General features: G+C 48.9%; 1 protein-coding gene across 2 annotated transcripts in view; it reads right to left on the bottom strand.

Annotated features, from left to right (window-relative positions):
- The window catches only part of GRIK4 (glutamate ionotropic receptor kainate type subunit 4), a 401597-nt gene extending 388494 nt beyond the window's left edge, over positions 1 to 13103 (bottom strand). The window contains exon 1 of one of the 2 annotated variants that reach the window (XM_069555411.1): positions 13040 to 13103. The gene's annotated coding sequence lies outside the window, so the exon portion shown is untranslated. The remainder of the gene's footprint in view (positions 1 to 13039) is intronic. The other variant, XM_069555412.1, reaches the window with a different exon arrangement.
- Positions 13104 to 14179: the final 1076 nt, after the last annotated feature.

Raw genomic sequence — 14179 nt, 5'->3', positions numbered from 1 at the left:
CCAGTCCTGCGGGCCCCATTCCACCTCCCAGGCTGGCTCTGGCGGCTCCGGGAGGCACAGGGTGGAGCAGGGACGGAAATAGGGAGATCAGGAAAGCCCAGAACTGGAAGAGACTAGCAGAGCACACCCATCCCGTTGCAGAGAGGCCCACGGAGGCCTGGAGACAGCACCTGTGTACATGGAGCCAGAGTCAGGAGGAGCTGGGATGAGAACCCAGGTTTACAGCTCCCACCCTGGGCTCTCCTGACACCAGACAGTGCGCCTCCTCCTTCAGGCAAGACCAGGAGAGTGAAGGGTGAAAAAGCGAAAGTGTTAGTCGCTCGGTCATGTCCAACTCTTTGGGACTCCATGGTCTGTAGCCCACCAGGCCCCTCAGTCCATGGAATCCTCCAGGCAAGAATACTGGAGCGGGGTCCCTTCTCCAGGGAATCTTACCGACCCAGGCACTGAACCTGGATCTCCTGCATTGTAGGCAGATTCTTTAAGGTCCGAGCCACCAGGGAAGGTGAGTGAGGGCTCCCATCCAAAGCCAGTTTAGGGAGTCATGGCAAGTGCAACTTCTTATGACTAAAAGACTAGACCAACTTGGGCTCCCTAGTGTCCATTCACCGACCAGCATTGATGAATATTAGTGAGACACCTCCTGTGAGCTATCCCTGTGGATTCCACAGTAAATAAAGCAAACACTGAGCCACACAAGCCTAGATGCACCCCCAGTATCAACACAGGGGCTCCCAAGGCAAGATCGGCAGGACAGGACCAGGCGGAACCTCCACCTGGCCCGCTTCTCCCAGGGGCCACTGACCAGTGTGCAAGGGGCAAGACCCTGAGACTCCAGGTGTCAACCGGCACATCGGGAACCCTCAGGGTCACCACTGCCAGGGCTGGCTCTCTGTCAATTATGTCAGGCAAATGCGTCTTAGGAGAAGACCACAAGGCAAACGTTCTAGTTTCTTCTGACCTACAAAGTTCTAGCTACGTGACTCTATCATGCTTCTGATGAGCCTTGGACAAGTAAAAATGGATGGGCAGTGCAGCCAGAGGGTTTTCAGACCATGGGGGTCCAGAGCAATGAATGGGCAGCAGCTTTGGAGTCCATGAGATTTAATCCAAATGGGGGTTCAAATAGAGGGGGGACTGAGTGAACTCCGAGGGGTGGGTCTCTGGCCCAGGATCCCTGGGGAAAAGCCTGGATCAAGGTGAGCTGGAGAAGTGTCTGCACCTAGAAGTAGTGCTAGTCTGGCCAAGGGAAGATGGTAAGGCCTTTGGATACAGGGTCCTAAGAGCACCACCCTGTGTGGCCTTGAAACAGCACACCCCAACTCACAAAGAGATACCATACCCTCTCTCTTTCAATGGCAAGGGAAACCCACTAGCTTCCATCTAAGAAAGCATCTACACCAGGTCAGCAAAAGAAAGTTATTAGATGACCTCAAGTTCTTGCCTGTGTCTCATCAGAGGACCTTAAATCCTTTCTCCCCTCCCTGGTCTCTGTTGCCCCAGTTGCAGCGTTGCATCATCTGTCATCAGCTCACAGGGGAGGCAACTGAAGTCCCCCTTTCGTGGGCTGCCAGTAGCCCTCTAAGTCAGTAACAGCTTAACAACTCCAAGAGATACACATACATAATGTTTTTATGTGATTCCCCAAGGTGAATTCATTTTGACAGCATCTTTTTTGGGGGGCACTTTGAAATAATTAAAGTCTTCCATCGTATGATCCTAGAGAACCCTTTCTGTGAAAAGCCTTTAATTTCATTCTCCTTAATGTAATTCCATCCTAGCTGCTGAATTTGGCCTTTATATTTCTTCAGACACTGTGTCAGGGCTCTTAATCAGAGGTAGGATCCGAACAGAAGAGAGACTGGGCAGTCCCCGATCGCCGGAGCCTGAGGTGGGCTGGGCAGGCCACTGTCCACACCGCCCCAATCCCCTGCAGGCTGCTGACACCACCGCTGATGAATCATTTCCACCCGGAAGTGCTGATTCACCCATCCATCCACCCACCCTCTCACCAAACACACTGTTTTCCTTCATATCCCTGGCTCTGTCTTTGGGTTGAGAAGATGAAGAAACACAAGCCAGAGCGTACTTCTGTCCATCGAAACCCAAGCCAAAATGTGGCCTCTTCTGAATAGACTGAACTGTGGTCTGTTAACAGGGGAGACAGATAGACCTAGAGAGAAAGAGCAGCTGAAGAACTGATCAATAAGCATTATCCATGTGAGTGATAAGAAGCAAAGACGCTGAATCTCTAACCTAAAATGAGGCACAGAATCTGTTCATAATTTCCCCTCTGCTTCTGCAGGTCAGGGCCCTTTCTCGCTCAGCCTCCCCTGGCTCTTCCCTCGCTGCCTTGGCTGACCATGCTATGAAATTAAAATCTAGTTTTAAATATTTGTTTTAAGAGCAGCTTCATGACTGCTAGTCTTTAATTTTAATACAAAGTGTGTCTCCTCTTTCCCAGGTCTCTCTTCCATCCCCACCACTGCCCTTCCCCCTGGATAACCAGAAATGAAGTGGTCTTCCTTTAGGTGTGGTTTCCTGAGCTTTCTCTCTGGGGCAGCAGGTGGGGAGAGGGGCTGGACAGGCGTGAGGGAGGCAGGAGCTGGTCACAGCCCTGGAAGAAAGAAACAAGGGTCTGCCCGATAGATAGGGAGGAAGGAGAGAGCTGTGACAGACTTCCAAGATACTCCCAAAATGCAAATATTCTGGGGAAGGTAAGAGACCAAGTGTCCATCAGTCTTAAGTGATGTGAAAGATTTCATCCAGTTTGCTTTCTCCCTCTGTGCCAGCTGGCTCTGAGAGGGTGCAAAGAAGCTGGGGGGCAAGCACTGTGGAGTGGGCAGGACAAGGCCTCTGGGAGCACCTGTGGGCTATTTAGGGCACAGAGACTGTGTGTGAAGACAGGGCTGCGGCAGCCACCAAGCAAAGTCTGCTAGAAACTGGCCAAGGGCCCGGCTTGGCACCTGGTTCACAGGTAAGGAGCTGTGGGGACACAGCCACACTGCCTAAAGATTTCTCTCTATAGAGTCCCAGTTTGAAGGCCACAGAAGGGGACTGGACCATCAGTTCTTGAAACCCCTGTAGGTGTTGCCTCCTGAGAACCACCAAGGGGACCTCAGGAGCCCTTGATGAAAGGCTGAAGCAGCACATTGAGGAGATGTTTGGGATTTCAGCATAATTATTGTGATAACAATTTAATCACTTAAAAACACTATCTTGTGTTGCTCTGATGAGGAGAGGCTCTTTTCCATATTGTCTGTGCCATCTGTGAACAATTTTCACATTAGCCTCTTAGAATGGCAATGCAGAAGAGTGACAGTGATATAGAGGGGCTGAGCTGGGAGTGGGGTGGAGAGAAGAGCACAGCGGGGGAGGAGGGCGATGAAGTCTAGCAGGAAGCAGGGCCTTAGGACAGGGCGGCGGCCGGAAGTGTGAAGGGCCACCCTCTGTAAGCAGACTCAGCGCTGGGAGAACCGGTGGATGGAAATCTGGCCCTGTTCTGTGGGTACTTCACACTTATATGGGAAAAAAAGTTAAATTTGTGGGAAAGGCAAGCAAACGCAGAAGAGCCCAGCACAAGCTGCAGGTGGCAGTTTGATATCAATTAGGTAGATTGCAATCAGTAAAATTTTTCAATGAAATAGAGTAGAATAGACAATATCAAAGAGAAATACTATTCCGTTTCCTACTGAAAGAAACCAGACTGCCCAGAAGAAATTCCAGTTCAGGGACAAGGAATACACAAGGTGAACCTGAGACGTCTCGCATTAGAGAGCAAGAAATTGCCCCAGACTAGTGGGTCTAACGATCAAGAGGCTGCCTTGAAGGTTCTCCCACTTGGCCAGTGATGGGACAATTGGACCTTCAAAGTGAATAGTGATGGTAACTGTTTGAAATTTACAGAGAATGCAAAGAATTCACCAGTCCATAATTCTAGGCATGGTGGTCCCCCAAAACAGAGGTTCCTGTCCCAATCTTTGGAATCTATGAATATTACCTTATACGGCAAATGATATGATTAAGTTAAAGATCTTGAAAGGAAGGCCTGTCCTGGACTGTGAGGTGGGCTCTGAATGTAACCACAGGTATCCGTATAAGATAGACACAGAGAGTAGAAGAGACACAGGGGGGCAGGTGACCATGGGGGCAGTGACGTGGAGTGAAAGTCCATCAGTCATGCCCTACTCTTTGTAACCCCATGGGCTATACAGTCCATGGAATTCTCCAGGCCAGAATACTGAAGTCGGTAGCCTTTCCCTTCTCCAGGGGAACTTCCCAACCCAGGGACTGAACCCAGGTCTCCCACATTGCAGGCAGATTCTTTACCAGCTGAGCCACAAGGGAAGCCCAAGAATACTAGAGTGGGTAGCCTATTCCTTCTCCAGTGGATCTTCCCGACACAGGAATTGAACCAGGGGCAGAGACTAGACTAATACAGCCAAAAGCCAAGGACGGCCCGAAGTCATCAGAAGAAGCATGGAACAGATTCCCCCCTTGAGCCTTCAAGAGAGCTCGACTCTGTCAGCACCTCGGCCTCAACCTTCTGGCCTCCATTCAGACAACACTACAAAGCTACAGTAATCAAAACAGCATGGTACTGGCACAAAGATAGATATATGGATCGATGGAACTGAAGAAAGAGCCCAGAAATAAACCCACACACCTAATATTCAATTAATTTCTGACAAAGGATAGTAGAATATACAATGGAGAAAAGATAGTCTCTTTAACAAGTGGTGTTGGGAAAGCTGAACAGTTGCATGCAAATAAAGTTAGAACACATCCTCACACCATACACAAAAATAAACTCAAAATGGCTTAAAGACTTAAATATAAAATATGACTCCATACAACTCTTAAAGAAAATATAGGCAAAACATTCTCTGACATAAATTGATGCAATGTTTTTCTTATGGCAGTCTCCCAAAGCGATAGTAAAAGCAAAAATAAACAAATGGGATCAAATCAAACTTACAAGCTTTTGTACAGCAAAGAAACCAGAACAAAGACAAACTGGGAGAAAATAGTTGTAAATGATGCACCCAACAAAGGCTTATACAAACAGCTCATGTAATCAATAGCAAGAAAATAACCCAATCGAAAAGTGGTCAGAAGACCCAAATAGACAATTTTCCAAAGAAGACATACAGATGGCCAACAAGCACATGAAAAGATGTTCAACATTGCTAATTATTAAAGAAATGAAAATCAAAACTACAATGAGGTATCATCTCACACCAGTCAGAAGGTCATCATTTAAAAAAATCAACAAATGACAAATGCTGCAGAGGGTGTAGAGAAAAGGAAACCCTCCTACACTGTTAGTGAGGATGTTAAGTATTGCAGCCACTATGGAAAACAGTATGGAGGGTCCTCAAAACAACTAAAAATGGAGCTACCATGTGATCCAGTAATTCCATTCCTGGGCATATACCTGGACAAAACGATAATTCAAAAAGATACATGCACATCTATGTTCACAGCAGCACTATTCCAAGACATGGAAACAACCTAAATGCCCATCAACAGATGAATGGGTAAGAAGATGTGGCGTGCACACACACACACACATACACACACACACACACACACACACCCCGGAGTACAGCTCAGCCACAGAAAGGAGGCAATAAAGCAGCAGCGTGAGTGGACCTAGAGACTATCACACTAAGTGAAGTAAGTCAGAAAGAGAAAGACAAATAGCATATGATATCACTTACATGCAGAATCTAAAATCTGACACAAGTGAATGTGTCTATAAAACAGAAACAGACTCACAGACACATAGAAGAGACCTGGGGTTGCAGGGTGGGGGGATGGACTGGGAGTTTGGGATTAGCAGATACACACTATGATGTATAGGCCCAGGAATCGAATTGGGAATCAGATCAGGAACCAACCCAGGAATCGAACTGGGGTCTCCTGCATTGCAGGCAGATTCCTTACCTACTGAGCTATCAGGGAAGCCCATGATGTATATAAGTCTGGGATCAACAGATACAAACTATTATGTATGGAATGAATAAACATGAAGGTCCTACTGTATCGCTCAGGGAACGATATTCGAATCCTGTGACAAATTATAATGGAAAAGAATCTGAAAATAATGTATTAATATATAACTGAATCACTTTGTTATACATCAGAAATTAACACAACATTATAAATCAACTATACTTCAATAAAACAAATTAAAAAAAAACAACTTCTAGCCTCCAGAACTGAGACAGACCAAGCTTCTGCTGTTTTAAGTGACCCAGTTTGTGGTCCTTTGTTAGGGCAGCCACAGGAAACTAATACAATAAAGATGATCAAGAAAGAGATGAAAAGCAATGAAAATGGGAACTGTCAGTGCACAGAGCATACAGCATTTCAGTTTGTATAACTATCTCTGGGTAATCTGGGTTGGATCCTGAAATGTATTCCTGCTGTGGACTGTGGTCAAGAGATTGAAAAACTCTAGCCCAGTGCTTGAGGGCACCAGCTTTGAAATTTAACAGCTCAGATAGGCAATTCATTTCTGCTCTCTACAGACTATGTGGTCTGGGGTAAGTTATTCACCCTTTCGGAGCTTCAGGTCCTCCTTGGTACAATGGGGTTGTTATGAGGGCTGGGTTGGGAAGACTTCCTGGAGGAGGGCATGGCAACCCACTCCATGGGGTTGAGTATTCTTGCCTGGAGAATCCCATGGACGGAGGAGCCTGGTGGGCTACAGCCCATAGGGTCGCAGAGAGTCGGACACAACTGAAGCAACTTAGCACTTAGCACATGAGGGATAAAAGAAATAGTGTACTTTCCATAGAGCCTAATATGTCCTGCATCCTCAAGGAATGTTAGCTGTTGCATGTTTGTTGCTACTACTAATAAAAGATACACATGAAGACATGCACAAGCTCTACAACCTGCCCATGTTGATTATTACAAAGGATTTTTGTCTTGACATTCCAGCTGAGGAGCCTCTAGAGATGGCAGAATCAGAGTGTCTGAACTGACCAAATCCATGCAATCAAGCCCCTCTACTTCAGAGAGGAGGAAACTGAGGCTCCAGAAAAACGACAACTTTGCCAAGTTTTTGTATAAGTGACCCAGATGGGGCTAAAATGCAGTCTCTAAACTCCTGATCAGAGGCAAAGGCACTCTCTCCCCCACTCCCCTTAACCTCTCATCGGCCCCTTGGACATCACAGCCACCACTCCTGCCAGCCCCTCCAGCCCAGCACTTCATGCCACCACCAGGGCCCCAGGGAAGACTCCTTTGTGGCCATCCACAGGAAATCCCTTAGGTGCAATGTCCATTGATTATCTGGGAGAGGATTTCTGTGCCATTTGAGCTTTCTTTGCACTGAACAAGCTCACAATATCCTGTGATTACCTGTTGAAATGATGCCCATATTTCTCCCTGACAGCTCCAAGTGCCCAGTGCCCTGATCTTGTCCTAGCAGGATGGCCTCCCAGCAGTCAGCTGATCAGAGACTAGAAAGCAGACAGTGAGAAAGGTTCCCCTGGGGAGAGGGCTTGCAGGAACCCCGGGCCAGCCCTCCAGGCTCCCTGTGCCCTGCTGCTTTCCTCCTCTCACCCAGGACTCAGAGTTCCTTTCCCAGTGGACAGGGACTTTGGGCTGGGCAGCCTGAGATGGCAGATGTGGCTAGTCATCTCTCAGCCAAAGAGAATTCAGCCAATCTGGAGAAACAGGAAAGAGTCCTAGTTCTCAGCACTGAGCCACCCAGCCCTGAAATAGTGGCTGAGTATACAGGTTTTGGAACTAGGCAGACTCCGATGGGAATGAGAGCTTTGCCAGTGATTGCGTGATCTTTGGCAAGTGACTTAGCCGTTCTCGGAGCCTTGTCTTTAAAATGGGGGTAACGATGTCGACCTCATTGGACAGTTGTAAGGATTAAATGAGATTGTGTTTGTAAAGGGCTTAGCATGATGCTTGGCACATCATAAACAGGGGGCTGGATGGAGCTGAAGACACAGCAGTGCCGATGTCAACAGGAGCAGTGATAGTACTGTACTTACTACCTGGCACACCACTGGAGCTAAATAAGTGCTTGTTAAACAAGCTGAACAAGAGCTTTTCCACAGGGCTGTGAACATCTGCCTTAAAAAATTTATGAACCTTATTCCTTTCAATCACCTAGGAAAACTGTTAGTGAAAGTGTTAGTCGCTCAGTCATGCCCAACTCTTTGCGACCCCATGGAACCCTAGTCATCTAGTGATTACTTATCAAGCACTGCTATAAACTGAAGGTTTGTGTTTCCCCCAGAATTCATAGGTTGGAATCCAAAACCCCAATGTGATGGTATCAAACATTAGGAGGTGGGGCCTTTGGGAGATGATCGGATCATGAAGGTGGAACCTTTGCGCTGGGATTAGTCCCATTAACAAAAGAGGCCCCCAAAGAAAGGATAGTTAGGGAGTTTGAGAATGTCATATACACACTGATATATTTTAAATGGATAACCAACAAGGACCTATTGTACAGCACAGGGAACTCTGCTCAATATTATGTGGCAGCCTGGATGGGTGGGGAGTTTGGGGGAGAATGGATACACGCATATTCATGGCTGAGCACCTTTGCTGTCCACCCGAAACTATCACAACATTGTTAATTGGCTATACTCCAATACAAAGAAAAAAGTTCAAAAAGAAAACAGGCCCCAAAGAGCTTCCTTGCCCCTTCTACCATGTGAGGTTACAGCAAAAAAAAGATGGCTACACCAAAGCTGCCAGTACCCTGATCTTAGACATCCCAGCCTCCAGAACCGACAGAAATGAATTTCTGTTGTTTGTAAGCCAGCCAAGCTATGGTAATTTGTTAGAGAAGCCCAAACAGGCTAAGACAAGCCCTTAGCACCGGTAATACAATGGAGGGCAAGGCAGACAGAGCCTGTCTCAACAGTTCTAACCTTAACTGTTTGGGAGGTAAAGGACTATTTTGAGAATCTGATTGTTTGCAGAGACATGGGTGGATCTAGAGAGTGTCAAACAGAGTGAAATAAGTCAGAAAGAGAAAAACAAATATCATATATTAATGTGTATATGCGAAATCTAGAAAAATGGTGCACATAATCTTATTTGCAAAGCAGAAATAGAGATACAGATGTAGAGAATGAATATATGAATACCAAGGGGGAAAGCAGGGTGGGATGAATGGAGAGACTGGGATCGTCACATACACACTATTGACGCTATGTATAAACTAGACAACTAATGAGAACATACGTATAGTACAGGGAACTCAACTCAGAGCTCTACGGTAACCTGAATGGGAAGGAACACCCCACGCCAGTACTCTTGCCTGGAGAATCCCATGGATGGAGGAGCCTGGTAGGCTGCAGTCCATGGGGTCACGAAGAGTCGGACACGACTGAGCGACTTCACTTTCACTTTTCACTTTCCTGCACTGGAGAAGGAAATGGCAACCCACTCCAGTGTTCTTGCCTGGAGAATCCCAGGGATGGGGGAGCCTGGTGGGCTGCCGTCTATGGGTTCGCACAGGGTCGGACACGACTGGAGCAACTTAGGAGTAGCAGCAGCAAATGGGAAGAAAATCCAAAAGGGAGGGAATATATTATATATGTACAGTTGACTCATTTTGCTGTACAGTAGAAACTAATGCAACATTTTAAAACAACTATACTCCAACAAAAATTATTTTTTAAAAAAGGAAAAAATTTTTCCTAAAAAAGAACATTTCAGACTCTTTCCCAGAGAAACACACATGGCTACATAGACATAACATTTTGCCAACATCCACAGGGCTCAGAGAAGGTTCTCAGTGAGGATCTGAGTCCTAAGTGAACTTACTGCTCCAGCCACACTTACCCATTACCTAGACCCACTCAGACAGATCATGCAGAGGCCAAGGAACCTGGAGCAAAAGCCCAGTGAAACGGCCTGACGCAGAGGGGGTCCTGGTTTCACTTGCACAGGCAAGTACAGTGAGTCGTAGGCTTGTTCAATGCAAGCAAAACACAGTGGTTCATGGCCTGTTGCAGAGGGGAACCTGGTAAAATCTGAGCACCCCATTCACATGTCTGAAAATTGCCTTCTCAAGGTCCAACTTGGGTTCCCATGCTGGCCTTTGATTACCTGAATGTCCTTGGGGGCTTGGTGCCTCGTGCATGCCCATCTCCAATCCCTCTGCTTCCCACTCAAGGCTCAGCCTCCCTTCCTGCATAGGGACCAGAGCTGCCCACTGTTCCCGGGTGTTTGTTATGGATCCAGCCTGAATTCCCTCAGCTCATCCATGCAGGGCAGGGACACAATCCTGTCATGATTCCTCTGCTTGTGAAGTTTCCCCAGAAAGAAATCCACCCACACCCGCCCCCTCACCCTCAGTCTTCCCCAGTAAATCCTCTGGGGAAGTTCCAACCATCTCTCATCTGTGGCACACCCTCCTCTTCCGCATTCATGTTCCACAAATGCCGGGAATGTCTGACAGTGGCCTGCCTCTGCCCCCTAGGACCTAAGCCCCTGGAGGGAAGGGTCTCTGCCTGATCCATCTGTGAATACCCTGGAGTGGAGCACAGAGCCTGGCACATAGTAGGTGCTCGACGATGTTACTTTCTTCTTTGCGAAAACACAGACTACGGACTGAGGCAATGTGGGGCCGCCCTCCTAATTCATCCACCCTGTTGGCAATAACAGAGCCAAATCCTCTGGACCAAAGCAGCTAGCTTCCATCTGGTGAGAGATGGAGCTGAGCATGGCTCCTTGGGGGACATCTCTGTCACAGCCAATTTGAAAGAACGACCCAGCAGGCTCTTCCTCAAGACCCCCTTACGGAAGCTCTGTTCTCCATCGCTGTCTTTACAACTGAGTTCCAGCTTTGCCACTCCCAGGGATCCCTTAGTGCTGGGGTTATCGGCCCAGATGCCAAGCAGGAACAATCCATCATGACCTGGCCCATTCCAGCCGCCCCTCTGCGCCTGGGGCTGGGCCAGACTCCAGCCACTCAACTCTGGCTGTGTCCACAGCTCGCTCCCCCACCCTCCATGCACCATCTCCCTGTTCTTCCCTCTGCCCCCTGTTCCCACGGAGACCCAAGGCCAGCCATGCTTTCAAGCTCTGGGGACAGGCAGGGTCCAAGGTCTCTGGGACTGTTCTCAGGGTCCTGGGTGCTTGAACTGTCAGCTAGCAAACAGCTGGATCCCTAGGGAGACCAGTGTCTGAAATCAGCCATTAATCCTCTGCCCTCTCTGTAACCCAACGACCTCCTGCCCCTCTCTCTGACTCCTGGCACTTTGCGAATGGAAGGGACATTAGGTTCCATCCTCAGCACATGAGGAAACTAAGGCCCAGAAAACAGAAGTACAAGGATGCATGGTAATTAGTGGGACTTAAATCAAGATGCCCTATTCCCACTCCAGGGCTCTTTGGCCCTGATTAAAATGGAAGTGAGCGCCCAGCTGAACAGGTCCCTGGGGTTCTCTGCCCACAAGTGATGATCATGAAGCCCAACAGCGAAGTCATTGTTTCAGGCCTTGCGGGCAGGGAGAGCGCCAGCCAGGCCCAACAGGTGGGACATGTTCCTAAAGGTCTCCAGGGGCTCCCTGGGACAAAGAAAGTGACAAGCAGGCACTGGCAGGGCTGGGCTTCCTGGTAATGATGCGGGAGCTGCGCCACCAGCAGTTGCCAGGCCCTGCCAGGCAGAGAAAAATTTATCCAGGGGTTAGAGGCTGGGATGTTCTTCAGAACCTGATTTAAAGGCAATTCCTGTCCCCCTAGGCCCAGGTCCTCATCAATCCACAATTCAGGGGAGTTATTAACACACACTTAGAGTTGATCTCATTCGGGTATCCTTATACACAGGAGGCCCACGGAAGAAGCCCACCCAGTCTGTCAGCACTTTGGGACATGCCAGTTGGCATCAGCAGGCATTGTGGATCCTGAGATGAGGCAGAAGAGCTGGTACAGGGCAGAGTGAAGGCCCCTGGTCAGAGTTATGAACCTGCCTCCTACCAACTCTGTGTGTGTGTGTGTGTGTTTGTGTGGGTGTGGGTACGCTCAGTTGCTCAGTCGTGCCTGACACTGACCCCATGAACTATAGCCCACCAGGCTCCTCTGTCCATGGAATTTTCCAGGCAAGGAAACTAGAATGAGTTGCCATTTCTTCCACCACCAACTATGTGAACTGGAGTGAATCACTTCACTCTTTGCCTCAGTTGCCCCAACTAGAAAGTAATTTCCATTTCTACCTTATTTTTTTCAAAGGGACTTCCCTGGTGGCCCAAGTGGTTAAGAATCCACCTTCCAATGCAGGGGACATGAGTTTGATCCCGGGTTGGGGAACTAAGACCTCACATGCTACAGAGCAACTAAGCTGGCACACTGCAAATACAGAAAGCCCCCGAGCCACAACAAAGAGCCTGCACAGCCAAAATTTACAAAAGAAATTATCCTGTTTCATGGGCTACAGAGAGAGAAGCAAAGCGAGGTGTGCAGGAAAAGGACCGAGCGCCTAGCATGCTGGAAGCTCTCCATTTGTTTGCAGTTCTCATAAATCAGGTCACCCTCAGGCTCTTCAGGAAATAAAAAATTGCAGACATGCTCCCAACCCCAGAGGGCAGCTGGCATCTCCATGTGAGCGGGTTATGGCCCGAGGAGCTGCCCGTACCCAGCAGCTGAGTACAGGTCTGGTCTCCAGGGTGGTTCGGGGTGGCCAGGAGGAGCTGCGGGGCCCTGGTCACTTCCACTCATGCTCCCCAATTCAAGGGCGTCCAGCCTCAGGCACCTGCAGCTCACCTGAGAACTTTCTGGTCCCCGGAACCCATGCAGCCCAGGTACACACGCAGGGCCCAAGTGTCACAATCTCTGGTCTGCGGCCAACAGGACACCTTGCTCTCGGATGCCCTGTATGCTCTCCTACTGTCCCTAGTGAGGCTGGGTGGTGGTTGCCCATAGTGTAACCTACAAGCTGCTCTATATCCTCTTCTCCTCTGTGGTCTCGCTTCTCAAGGAAATGATTGTTTCCTGGGATCCCCCCATCCCACCCCACCCCCACCCCCCGCAAGGAACTATAAGCACTTACATCTTCAACCCCAGGTCGGCTTCTGGCTGGCCAAAAGCAGCGTGCTCTCACCACCAGCAGAGGAAAGGAGGAAGGCAAAAGAAGGAAGCCAGTGAGGATGTGGGCGGAGCCTCCTTATGGGGAGGAGGAGGGAACAGAGGAGAGAGCGCACTGACTGATAACTGAAGACCAAAACCCAGCTCCTAGGGGAAAACAGATTGTCCGCCACTGAGTCAAAGCAGAACAGAGTGTCTCTGAGTTCACAGATCCCCCAATTCCAGGCTACAGCAGGACTGGCAACTTTGCCAGAAGGAAGCATCAGGCCAATTTTCAAATGTTATAAGCATCCTGAGACGCTGAATGAGCAGGGCAGCAAGCAGAGAGCTCACTCTGCACCAGGTTCTTCTTTAACACCTCCCCGGGCCACACAGATGTGCCCTCAGAACTTCCATGCTTCTCTGCCCCAGAACCCGGGGTCACCTTCCAACCAAGGAGAGAATCCCAGAACTCCTGGGATGCAAAGACATGGAGGTCTCCTGTTGGTCCCATCTGATACTTTAATCCCTACCCATCACTTTGAAGCACCCTCAAGGTGAGCAACGGAGAAGGCGATGGCACCCCACTCCAGTGTTCTTGCCTGGAAAATCCCATGGGCGGAGGAGCCTGGTAGGCTGCAGTCCATGGGGTCAAGAAGAGGCAGACACAACTGAGTGACTTCACTTTCACTTTTCACTTTCATGCATTGGAGAAGGCAATGGCACCCCACTCCAGTGTTCTTGCCTGGAGAATCCCAGGGACGGAGGAGCCTGGAAGGCTGAAGTCCATGGGGTCGCTAGGAGTCGGACATGACTGAGTGACTTCACTTTCACTTTTCACTTTGATGCATTGGAGAAGGAAATGGCAACCCACTCCAGTGTTCTTGCCTGGAGAATCCCAGGGACGGGGTCTGGTGGGCTGCCATCTATGGGGTCACACAAAGTTGGACACGACTGAAGCGACTTAGCAGCAGCAGCAGCAAGGTGAGCAAAAATGATACATGTGCATCCACAGACACACAGACAAACTTGTGTGCACACGCTCCACACTCACTCACTCATTTTCTCTCTCTCTCTCTCTCTCCGTTGCTCTGTCTGGGCCGCCCTGCCCTCCTCGTCAATTCCC

The sequence above is a fragment of the Ovis canadensis genome, chromosome 15 (genome assembly GCF_042477335.2).
Source record: "Ovis canadensis isolate MfBH-ARS-UI-01 breed Bighorn chromosome 15, ARS-UI_OviCan_v2, whole genome shotgun sequence".
Classification (NCBI taxonomy): Eukaryota; Metazoa; Chordata; class Mammalia; order Artiodactyla; family Bovidae; genus Ovis; species Ovis canadensis.
The sequence above is the reverse complement of the archived record's forward strand: the minus strand, read 5'-3'. Positions and strand labels throughout refer to the sequence as shown.